Source organism: Agelaius tricolor, unplaced genomic scaffold (assembly GCF_023055355.1).
Source record: "Agelaius tricolor isolate 1412-34295 unplaced genomic scaffold, bAgeTri1.0.p SCAF_1, whole genome shotgun sequence".
NCBI lineage: Eukaryota > Metazoa > Chordata > Aves > Passeriformes > Icteridae > Agelaius > Agelaius tricolor.
This window is the reverse complement of record NW_027269261.1, coordinates 21,448,355-21,461,590: the sequence shown is the minus strand read 5'-3', so window position 1 is coordinate 21,461,590 and position 13,236 is coordinate 21,448,355.

Sequence of the window (13,236 nt, the reverse complement as noted above, 5' to 3'; positions counted from 1 at the left end):
TATTCTAAAGTTGAACAGACAATCTAAGAAAGTTTCTACAAGTTGCAAGTTCCTGCAACCAAAGTATAATTATCCAACTTCATAAAAATACATGTCTAACATTGAGAACAATAGCACAGAAGCTAAACTAATTCTGGGTTTTTAGCAACACTTGACTCTCACAAACAAGGGAATGGTAATTTTGTGCAGGAAAAACTGTAAAACAGAACTTGTCAAACTTCGGGAACAGGTAAGACACTTCTGGGAGATCTTTTTGTAGAATCATTTAGGTTGGAAAAGACCTTTAGGATCATCATGTCCAACCATTAACCTAACACTCAAGTCCACCCCTAAACCATGTCTCTAAGTACAACACCTGCATATCTTTTAAACACATCCAGGGATGGTGACTCAACAACTTCTGCCAGTTCCAGTACTTGCTAACACTTTATCCAATCTAAACCTCCCTTGGTGCAGCTTGAGGCCATTCCCTGCTGCTTGTTTCTTGGGAGAAGAGAAAGATCCCCATCTGGATACACCCTCCTTTCAGGGAGTTGTAGGGAGTGATCAATCAGAGGTCACCCCTGAGCCTCCTTTTCTCCAGGCTGAACCCCCCCAGCTCCCTCTGTCATTCCTCACAGAACTTGTACTCCAGACTCTTCAACAGCTTCATTGCCTTCTCTGGACATTTTCCAGCCTCTCCTAGACAAAAAGATGTCGTACAACACTTCCATTTTCTATAGTGATTCTGCTCTTTAATGACCTCTCTTCCTACATAGGTTTCTTCCTGATCTTTACCCATGTAGCATGGCTTGGATAGCCCAGAATGAAAAGCAAGGTATGGTCCAGCTGGGACTTTATTATTTCGAGACAATAATCAAATCAGTTTTTACAAACTAAACAATATCAGACCTCATCATGTGGCTAGAAGAGTGCCAAGAAACACACAACATTACAGCAGTGGTTTTAGTGACTCAGTAGCTGGGACCCCTCCCTTCCATGTCAGCAGAAACCTGCTGATGGGGCTAGGCAGTACAGCTATTTTATACCATTTTGTTTCAAAAGGTCTGTCTGTACTCTGTCTCTGTTAGCATCTTTTATAATGCCCCTGACCAGCAGATATGACTTGAAAGGATTTATTTCTTCATAAAATTGTTCCCAGAATCAAAAATATTTTGCTTTCATATTTTTTTCCTTTGTTTGTGTGCTCATCTGAAAAGAACAAAACCCCAAAACTATTAGTGAGTTTAAAACAAGCAACTTTTCGTCTTATAGTAATGAAAAAAAAAGATATTTTTGTTCATGTGGATTTTCATGCAGGGCACTAAAATTTAGCAAACACAGACGTTTTCTACTGAATTTTATGTTACATAAAAGAGGTTTTAAATTAATCATTATGGCCATAAGAACTCAGAGTAGGTGTCTATATGGAGGAATAAAATTGATTGTGCTTCCAAAGAGTAACAGTCTAAATCAAAAATGCTTTAGCTTCAGGGCCTTTTCTCAAGGCTGTTAATATAAATGCTGATGGAGCTGTGACTATTGAGAATAAAGGACATCCTGCCTCTAGACGGTGGGTCAGTAAATCCAAATAGAACTTTGATGTGTAAGATCATTATAGGCTACCATTTCCTTCTCAGTGTTTCAGAATACGTGTCTCTGTTTCTCTTGAGGTTACCCCATTGCTTAATACATGTTCTCATGAAGCCTGGTTATGGTTTTATTAATCTTTTTGTGTTATTGTTTGTCCTGCTTAGGATCAACATTATGGAGCACAGACAGTAATACTTCTAAAAGCAAAGAATGGTAGGAAAGAGCCATGCTTTTAACTCATTTAAAAACCCCCGAAGAGATCTGAAAACTCAATCAATTGTTGGACAAGTAAAAGAGTCTGTTTTAAAACCCAAGGGGGTACTCTCAGAGGTATGTGTTCAGCATCACTTTCCGTAATACTAATATTCAGGTGACTCAGAGGTAAAAGATTCAGATATTTTATCCTAAGTGGCATGAAATTCAAAGTTTGAAGTTATGGTTTACTTGAAGCAATGGTAGGGAATAGGGACCAACACTTCTAAAACACAAGGTTATTTTTATACAGTGCTTTAAATATTATTATCTCTGAATCCATATAGAAATACTACTGTCTTTTTGTCCATGTTTTGCTTCCTATCTTCATTGAGCTTGAAGAGTTGTTCTAACAGAAATCAAATACTGTGACCCTTGCTCAGTTTACAGTGGCAGTTTTTTGGACCTTTAAAAGGTAACCACAATCCATGCTGGGTAGATAGTAATGGGGAAAGTTTTCCCTGTGAATAGATACCTTAATCTGATCCTGGAGAGCTCAATCCTACAAGCTGACTTTTTTTTTTCTTTTAAGAAACATCATGTTTTATGTTTTTGCTTTCAAAGAGCACTTTCTGGGGAAACACATCTTTGAATATTCCAAATTTATTAATATTCTAAACCAGTGAAATAGAATGCAGCGTTTCTTCCCTGTTTTTTAGTTGGAATACCTTACACTGCTTGCTTCTCCTTCAATTTGAGACTGATGGCCCAAAGTTCTAATTATTGCTAGTATAAGAATATAAACTTCGGCAATATTTGGAAGTCAAAGCAAATAATTTTTCTCCAGTGGTGAATAAACTGAAAGAGGAGATTTGTTTCTCTACTCCTCCTCACAGAGGGGCATTTCACTGCTTGTTGGCTGCCAGAACTAAGAAAGGGAGGCTTCTCTAAGACTGTCCTAACATTTTATAAAGAATCACATCTGATTATCACTACAAGAGAAAGAGAAGGAGGAAACACAAGAGGAGTGAATTAGAACTGTCTAGTTCTATGATTTGCCCTAATCTCCAGGACAAGCACAGTTGAGTATCACTTATTTTAAAATGCGTTCTCATTTACTCTGGATTGTGATCAGGAAAGGATCTCACTTTCTGGTGAACTTTGAAGAAAGGTTTTTAAATGAAAGGTGCCCCCTTGGTTAACTGTAAATTGGAATCTCTGTGGATTTGCATTTGAAGGGCATCAGAGATGCCCTTGCCCTAAAAAAGCAAGTATGATCATCCCTTTAGGATTACACATACCTTAAAAAAGCATTTCAGATTATAGGCTAAATAATAAGGAAACTCCCTGAATTTCACACTTATTGTATTCTTATCAGTCTCTGGGGTTTGGTTGTGGGGGGCTTTTTTCCTGTTTGAATACATACAAATACATTACAAATACATTACAATTCTGTAATATCTCTTGCTACCTGCAATATGTTTACATACATGCTACAGGCACCTGATGAAGACTTAGATAAGGAGCAGTGTTACAAATCTGGAAATATTCATCTATATATAGGAAAAGAATGAGAAGCTATCTTTTCCTTCAGATACTCCTATAGTGAGTACGTTTCCATGGTCTCAGGATATTAAAGTACCAATTCTCAAGCAATTTAATTAATTTTTTTTAAGGGAGAATGATATGAAATGCCATGTAAACAGTAGCAAAATAGCCCTTTTTAAACTTTGAAAACAGCTTTATGATTTGTCAGTTTTATGACAGAATAATAGGGTAAATGCCTGAAAAGAAATAGAAAAACCAATTTAAATAGAATGTATGCAGTTTTTTTGGAAACCCAACAAACAATAATTTTGTTTACAGTCTTATACAAGGTCTTAATGAGGACATTTTCTCCTTTTTAAAAGAAGGAAAGAACAGTATTAATATTTTATTATTTAGAGTGAAGTACATTAAAAACATTACAGTTAATGTTATAGCCAAATATTCAAAGCCCCTGAAAATCACCGAATTTAAGCAAAACTGTCATTCAGTTTTTGACTAGTATCAATATAACTAATGAGATAGAAGAAAAGTGCACTCAACTCCCCATATCCTCTTTTATCACCCTCTTGACTTAAACACTTTTGTTTTCCAGGTTTCCAAAAAGTGCACTCAAAGCGTGTAGAGCTTTTACTTTCCATTAGATTTAATTTTTTTCCTAGGGACTGAAAAGAAAACCTGCCTCAATGTCAGATGGCTCTCAGATGAATATTTAATAATTCTCTCCATATCCATTTACATGGATCATAAATGCTGCCTATTTTCATGTTACAGCCGGTCCATTAAAATGGGTTTATCTTTTGACTGGTTTAAGTTGATCATCCTTTTTGCTTCTATGTATATATCCTTTTTAATTTGAACAGAGTAGCTCTTACATAGCAATATATTGGCCATGGTATAAAAAAATTCAACTATGAATTCGGAAGATTTGGTTTAAGGAATGTCAGTATTCAGTAAGTATGCAGCATTTCAATATTGTTAGGTAACGTTCACTTTTTTTGCTATATTTTCAATAAAGAAAAATATTATTATAAATATATAAAAATTTAAATACATTATAAATTTCTTTTTTTCACATTTACTAATTCTGTAAATGCTTTAATGTACTGTGGTTTAAACAATTTCCAATTTTAAGTTTCTTTTCAATTTTAAGAGTCTTTAGCACAATAAGAAATAGCTGTGAGTTTTCTGTAAGATGATTCATCACCACAAAATGTTGTTAATGAAATTTTTAAAAATGTATTTTAAGTAGGCATCAAGTTCAGATCTTTATTAAAAACCTAACAATATCTTAGACTTTATATTGCTTCTATCGTGAAGCAATTTATCACACATTTACCACACACAGGATGAAGAATTTTATGTCTTCCCTTAATAATTGGCATTTCATTGGGCTTGACTGAAAAAGAGAAAAAAACCTCCTGAAGCCACTAAATTATGTAACTCATAGAAAAGGAAGCTCCACAGGAATTAGACATGAAGGGAAAAAACCCAAACCAACACATTTATTTTCCATAGGATACAGTATGGTTGTGCTTCCAGGCATAAGATATCCAGTCAGTGACAAGCTTTAGGAGGACACATTTTTGTTGTTTAATTGTGGTCACTACAGCCTGAATATAAAGAAGGACCATGACAGTGACCATTGTCATCAGCAGGGTGACAAGGACATATTGTGGTCTTTAAGGAGGACTGAAAATTATTAAAGCACATGCACTGTGCTGTTAGCAAACCCACTATAACCATGACATTAAGTCCAGATCAGACTCAAGTATCCCTTTTCTCCAGTTTGGGCTCCCAGATCAGCTCTGTGATCCTGAATAGGAAAGAAATTATTATTTTATTGGTTGGAAACTGGATTCTTTCTCTGGAACACAACCTGGTGGCCGAGGGAAACAGTAACTTGAATGTTTGTGTGTGGCATATGGCAGTAAGAGGTTTGGAGTAGTTGCTGACTGCCTTCTGAGAGGGGAGCCTGTGCTGGATGGGTGGCTGGAGAAAAGAGGTGGTCTGATAAATAGGCTAGCATGGGGTAAATGGAGAGGTGCAAGCCTGGAGAAATGCAATGAACTTTTTTTGTTGTCATTTAAAACATAGTGTTTCTGATATTAGAAATATGGTAATATATTAAGGGCTTAATTGATCAGTTTGAAGATTTACAAACCAGAAATGTCATCCCCAGCTGTTTGAAAACAAAAGTACATTTCATAATCCTCTGAATTAAGAATGAAATAAAATAGACACAAATACAGATAATATTAGGTGAAGATATAGTTTATGTATTATTTATTTATATATGATTACATGAAAGCATTTTAAATTTAAATATTTTCCATATCAGGTGTGAATTTAATTTAAACAGGAATAGATTAGTGAATGGCACTAAGGAACACAGTTCTATGAAGAAGTTTGGAGTGAAACCACACTGCTGCAATTACCCCAGTGAGCTGCTACTGGCATTTTATCTGATATAGTGTTGACTGTCTTTTCACATCTTGTGTTATTAAACTGAGAATTTAACAAAAATCAGAAAAGCCCATGATTCATAAACTGGCATGTATATTGTAGTATGTGAAGCATTTTTCTGGAAATGTAGAAAATCAGAGATATAAAGCTCAAGTATGCATTTAAATGAGAAACGAATAAGTAGAAACATTACTCATTAAATGCATTTTATAAAAGAAATGTCTCATTATCCTTTTGTGTGACTCATGAAGTCACCATCAACCAGCTTGTAACCTGTAATTATATAGCATTTCTCTGCCAACCTGGGGGTGAAAAATCCATAGTGGGAATTTTATTAACTCTGACTTGGGGCACTGATGAAGATATTGGACTTTATGGTCATGATTTTGAAAATAATGTACCAATTTGCATAACTAAATATTTGGATTTTCATATGGGGATATTTTTAAGCCAAATTTAAAAACAACAAGGTTCCCACCTGTTGAAAGTGAGTCCCTTTCAAGCCAGTTCAATTATTTCCAATGTCTAAAAGTAAATCTACCATAGAACAATTCAGAAATCCTGTATCAGAAATCTATTGAACAGAATTAGGCATTTCTTTACCACCATGAAGTGACATTTTGCTTATAATAAACATGTAGTGTAACTATTGGCATTTTCATCATGCAGATGCATGGCTAATTTTTTTAAAGCAGGATATATTAATCTAACATTAAAAAGAATGATGTATTTTTTGTTATATTTCAGATGCATTTTCTTCTGTTTACTTGGGTCACTGACTGCAAATGAGAACAGTCATCTTTTCTTCTATTTGCTAATTTATGTCTTTGTATTCTTGTTGCTATCACCAAAGTTTGAGAGATCCCCTCAGTTGGTTTTTTTTTTAATACTGACTTGAACCAAGGAGCTTTCAATATTAGCTGTTATACTTTCTCTCAAATGTGGCTTCCACTCTTTCACAACTCATTCCCTCAAACATCTTCTCTAAATTACTTTCTCTGCCTCCCTAAACCATACCCCCAAGGAAATCTTCCACATTTCTATTTCAATATCTGATGACAAGTTGAAAAGCAGTGTGCAAGGTAAGGATAGAACACTAATTGATATAAATGTGAAATGACAGTAATGGTCTCTGTCTGAGCCATGGCTGGAGACTTCTGTGTAATGAAAAACCTTCCACAGTTAATATTTTTTGTCCCTCTAGTAATATTAGCTAAGATAATGTTTTAATAGATTTTTGAACAGAAGTCTTAGTTCTGCTGTGCAAAGTTGAAATATGCTATGGAAGACTCTTTTTATCTTTGCAGCATTTCTAGGGATTTATTTTTTACGGAAACATGAAAAGAAAAAAATATTGGCAATCTTCATTGTGATGAGTCCATTTCAAGAAGCGCTGAATGGTTTCTTTATTATTCATTTCTAGCTTCTCAAGAGATTTCAGAAGTTTTATTCAAAATTAGAATTTTTTTTCCATGAATACGACTTCATGTGTGTATGTAATGCTAACACAGAAAATGGAAAATTACCTTTCCTGAGTCAAGCACTGTGACTATAATATGAAAAGAAAGATGATGCAACACTAATTGCTTCTGTGGTAAGAAAAAATTGTTCTGGCAAGGTGCGAAAATAATGCAGTTTTGCCTTTTATTTTATATATTGTTAGAAGTGGATTTTGTATTTTACATTCTTGTTGTTTGACATACTGCTAATGAACCATTCCAAAATAACAGAGGTTTCTGCCATGCAGCTCTGAGATATGAGAAACAAAGGAAATCACATCACACAACAAAATAACCCCACCATCTGAAATCATCATCAGTGAAGATGAGAATAGGGAGAATACATAAAGGAAAGGTAAAATTGTCAATAGTCTTCCAGGTGACCTGCAAAAGTTTGGCTTTCCCCTACTCTTTACTCTGGGTGTTTCTACTTATGGACCACCCAGGCCAGTTTGGAAGAAGCAGCTGTGTTGCTCAGCAGCTGGGGATCAAGGTTCTCTCTACCTGCATGTATAGGCCTAATCACGGCTTCCCATATCCTCCCTGGAAGACTCTTAATTATATTTTATTTCAGGAGGAAGAAAGGGATAGCATAAATGAAAATTTGTTTAAAATGCATTGAAATATGTATTGGTCCAATAATAATGTGCAAAGGACCTTTTTAAATTTGACAAGACTTTCCAAGTGATGTTTCTCAGAGTATGCTTTAAAAGTTTAGGTTGGTTTTTGAACAGCTTGGATTTAGGTTTTTACCTTGGTCAAATTTCAGTGGCCCTTAATTAGATTATATTCCCCCATATTAAAAGAAGATTATCTTGCCAAATTTGAAGTCATGCTCAAATATTTCAAGTAAACCCAAGAATTGTTAGCCTCTCTAAAAGGAGATCTTGCTTCCCTATTTTTGATATCCAGAAAAATTTCCAGTGTTCTTAGTTTCCAAGTAAAGACCATGGAAGAAACATAACCTGGAAAATTTCAGCCTAAATGCCTGAAGACCAGCAATATGATAAGCAACCAGAGAACATCATCCTGCAAGGAACAGAATCTGGTAAGGTGAAATTAGGGATGCTGCACCTGCGCTGGCTACTACAGAAAAAGTCACATCCTCTTTTTAATTGCATAGAAGGTTTTATTAGTTTCAACATTACCTAAACCTCATTATTTAAGATAAATGATTTAAAAATGTGTGTTAGGAAGATGCATTGTCATAAAGAATGGTAAGGAAGTCCACTAGCCACCAAAGGAAGCTCAGAAGCCATGCTTCACTGTGGTTTGAAAAGCCAAAGCCATTCTTAAAATACACAGCCATATTCAGAGAATCACAGAGTGGTTGAGGTTTGGAAGCGACCTCTTGAGATCATCTGGTCCAGCCTCCCTGTTCAGGGCCAACTATGGCTGGTTGCCCTGGGACATATCCAAATATCTTTTGAATTGGTCTTCAATCAGACTTCATGCCACTGATACCATACCCTGGGCTTGGCTGTTCAGCCACTTGTCAGTCCACCTCCCTGTGTGCTCATGCAGCAACAGCAAGGATGGTCTTGCTGTGTGAGCTCATTGATGTGCTCCAGCTCCACTGCTCTGCTCAAATGACAAACTCTTTTTGGTACAACAGCCATAAGCATGGCTTAATTTGCTTTTTTTCAGAGGTTTATTCTGCTTGTGATGTAAATCAAAGAACCTATCACTGAACACACCTTTGAAAAAGGATATTAAGTTATATTTGTTCACTCACTCAAGGGAAAGCAGAATATGCAGGTGGCAGCCAACATAATTAAAAAGTTCTCATGAAAAGATGTACAGGGAGTACAGACAATTCTCCTCCTCCAACAATTTTGGGCAGAGCAAGCAAGAGCAGTGTTCTACTCTAGAGACAAAAAATCCACACACTAACTTAGCTATTAAAATTATTGTAAATAAAATATTTAGTAAAATTACTTTTTCTTACCCATCTAGAAAGAAGCATGAAGTGCATACACATATACATACACTCACATATGTTTTGCTAAGCGTTGGTTGACAGTCACTTAGACAAGGTGCTGACATTATAGGTGTTACCATTTAAAATATTAACAGAGATGAAGAATAGATTGGTATTGATGTTTAAATTTGTATTTTGAACCTCCAAAAGCTTCACCAAGGTGTTCACACAGATATGTGTAATTTCAAAAAAGCAGTGAGTAAAAATGGAAGCAGCACAGTTTTGAACTCTTTGCAGTCAATGAGGCAAGGTAAGTTCAGGGCACCTTGCTCACAGGTGAGCTTTCTGGATATCAGGGTGTAAGTATCCATCGATTCAATGAGTATCCAGAGGATCAAGCTGGAAGAACTTCTAGGAATTAGCAGGTGTCTCTTCTTTCACGCAAAGCCAGCAATGAAAACCAAATAACAAGAAAATATTTTGAAAACCCTTGCCCCCTTGTGCTGTTGTATGGTATGACACTTTGGTTTTCAAATGGCAGTGAGTAGATCAGCCCACAAATACCCAGCTGAACACCCACTTCAACATTTCTTCATTAGGAGGCAGTCTGATGGCTGTAAAATGAACGTGGACAAGAAGGTATTGCAGAGATGGCATGAATTTCACATGGAGAGGTAATTAAATGCTAGACAGGTCACCTGCTGATGCAGTGGCTTGCATTCCAATGGCTGCCATCAGCCTGTCAGAAAGACACCCAGATTTATTACCAACATAGGGTAAGAGTCACACTGAGGAAGAAGGTGTTACATAGAGTTATTTTGCTGGTAGTTTAGACCAAATGACAGCAGTTCTTTTTGCTCAGAGGAGGCAAAAAGCTTTTTGGTGTTCCAGTATCAACTTCACATACAGAATATGAAGTGTCTGTCTCTAACACTTCAACTGTTGCAATTGAAACAAGGAACCACAAAACAAGTGTTAAAATACTTGAGCATGATCGACCTTGATGGGCTGAAAAATGACAGAGGAAGCATAAAGAGAACAACATAACTGAGTTTATAAAAGTTTTTCACAGATACATATGATATATTTATATTCAACATTTGTGTTTTGCTCTTTAGAAAGTCTCATGTTGTTCAGTCCTCTCTGTGGCTCTTACAAACTCAGACTGAAGAACCAGGACGCTTAATGCACAGCAGTCCAACATAAATGAAGCTCTGCTCCTTTACTACAATCTAACCCTGTTTGTGTAGGATAGACTGCAGTCTTGGGGAAGATATTTGATTACTAGCTACATCCAGATCATAAACAGAATACAACTCCATACAGGAATGTAGAAAACTTAAGCTGAATGACTTAAATGATGAACACAAATGCATCCATTGCACACAAACTTCAAGGGGTTTTCAAATCAAACCAGAGTCTGCAGCAGAGGTGTTCTTCCACTGCCCTGAAAGCAAAAAAGCCTGGACTTCCACAATAGACATGTACTAGCAAACAGCCCCACACTGTGGACACTGCATGTATTAGCAAAATCACTTGTAAATTTAATGTACTTGAAATGTCTCAGCTCACCCAGCCCCACCAGAATATACTAAAAATTACTAGGGTGTGATTAATTTAACACTTACTTGCATAATGAATTTGTGTAGACTACTATAAAGAAGAGGAACTTTTCAAAAAGATGGTAGACTTGAATTTTATTTTTTATTTTTTAATTTAGCAGAGGAACATATCAAATACAAAAAAGCTGTTGAGTGGCATGTGGTCCTGGCAGTCAGATGGGGAGCAGAACTCAGTAGTGCTCTGTAGCAGGAGTATTGGACATCCCACACTTGGTAACTGAGAACAAATGCTGTGTGGGGCCAAAATAAAAATCTCCCCGAGAATTGCTGAACACAAAGATATTGTCTTTTTTTTTTTTTTTCTGAAAATGAAGGTTTTAATAATTTTCCAGGGATTCGGCACACTCAGATACATAGTTCTTTACCAAACATTGATGAATCTTTCTTCCCCTTCTAGGAAGCTGCTTCTGACCTGATTCTGGATCATCTCCTTCCTTTCATTCTATTTTAGGATGGGAAAAAGAGGCCTTTATAGACATTTCTGCTAACATCCCTTTTATTCAGCTGTGGGGTGGAGCTGCTCTGGGCAAAGGGAACGTCCTTGGTAGCCACCCACTGAGCAGCACTGCATCTGCACGCTGAAAATAAAGGTTGTTTCCTAATTTGTAACAACAACCATATGTTCAGGAATGAAGAAATGCATACTCCGCCTAATCCCATGAGCTTCCTCTCTCCCCTGTGGCCTATTTAAAGTTATTCTAACACTCTTTACTGGATGCAGCTACTAAGTGAATTCCCTCCAAACTTTAGGCCCTCCAAGCAAAGTGATTGTAAGCAAAGCTGAGGAAAAACTGAGCATGCATGAACCATTGTTCCTAGTGACTCATGGCATCATTTTCCAGAGTGACTCTGCTAGGGAGGTTCCAAGGCTCCTCCCTTTAGAGCAGATGGTAGAAATGTTTTTATTTGGCATTGTTATTGTGTAACACCAGCAATCAAGACTGACCTTTTACAGGAAGCTATAGAGACAAGATCCCTGTCACAATGGTCTCAGGTTTCATGAGAAAATCTCCCAGTCTATGGACCTACTTAGGAGGCAGAGAAGGAATTTACTACCAAATTTCTCTTGGTTTTCTGGGGAGCCGCACTGCTTCTCAGTTAATAACTAAGCAAAACAGGTCCTTGTCCTTGCCAAAGAGTATCAATTCCTCCCTAGCCTTTAATTTTAAAGGGCTTCAAGGGTACCACTGGGGGAATTGTGTCTTAATCCAATTGATACATCAGAATTTGCCTTCCTTTGAAGAAAATAACTAGCTTCTTAGCCAGGATACAGGATGTTCCACAAGAAAACTGCACTAACACCCAAGTGAAAAAAAGAGTGTACGAAGTCTTTCCTTGTACTCTTAGCTTGAATAATTGCAATTAAAGAAATTGAATTTCAGTGTGCACCACCATAGAGCCAATAACCCATTGCACAGGCCTCCTTAGCTCCAAAACTGAACAATCATTACTCAGAAGTACGTATATTCCATTCTGATGTCTTCTTTTTGCATATGGGTCCATGTGTGACCCTTCTATGTCTGGTTGCTGGGAGAGGGTTATGAATTAATTAGAAGGTCACAGTTGCTTTGTATATTAATATTGTATAAAGCTGATGTGATGTGTGCTTTAAAATAGGCTTGAGGATTTTTTAGTGATTGCAAATCATGTACTTGAGCTGCAATATCAAGAGAAAAGGTCTTGATAACATGCCTTGAATGGTTAGACTAAACAGGAATTACATTTTGGAAGTTTAATAACAATAGAGGCATCTAGTGGAAGCACTGGAGGACTGCAGCTGTAGGAGAATGCATCAATGCACAGCTGATTTTCTTGCATTACTTCTTCCCAGATGGACTTTCGTTTATTGAGTGACAAATGTCAGTGATGGTCAAGTTTTATTTAAGAATAAGCAAAACTAAAATTTCATGGTATTTAGACACTCTGAGGCAAACATGGTTTAGGAGCCAAGCTGAGGCTTGAAGTAGGGAGTGTCAGTCTTCCTCTCAACAAGAAGAAAAGAAATATCCCATCCCAGTCTTTTATCCAGTATTTTAATGGTTAGAGGATTCCACCAGGACATAAGAGAAGTTCAATCTCCTTCTGTGCCTGATAGCACACCAGAACATTTATTACTTCCTATTATTATAATTTCCATGAAAGAAGAGGACAACTCAGCAGAAATCTGAAAGCATGTCTCTTCTTGAGCTCAAGAAGAAATGCAAGCTACAGCCAGACTCTAAAGCATACAGAAATCATGAAGGCCTAGGGCTTAGTGACATGTTCAGCTGCTTTTTAATTTTCCTTTTCTCTTGGGCTGTAGGGCAAAACATACCACAGAAGCAGCTGTGCTAACATATTCAGAACACTTTACAGAAATATTTGACTTTTACACACCATGCTGGTTAGACACTTAGCTCCAGACAGCCAGCACAGCTCG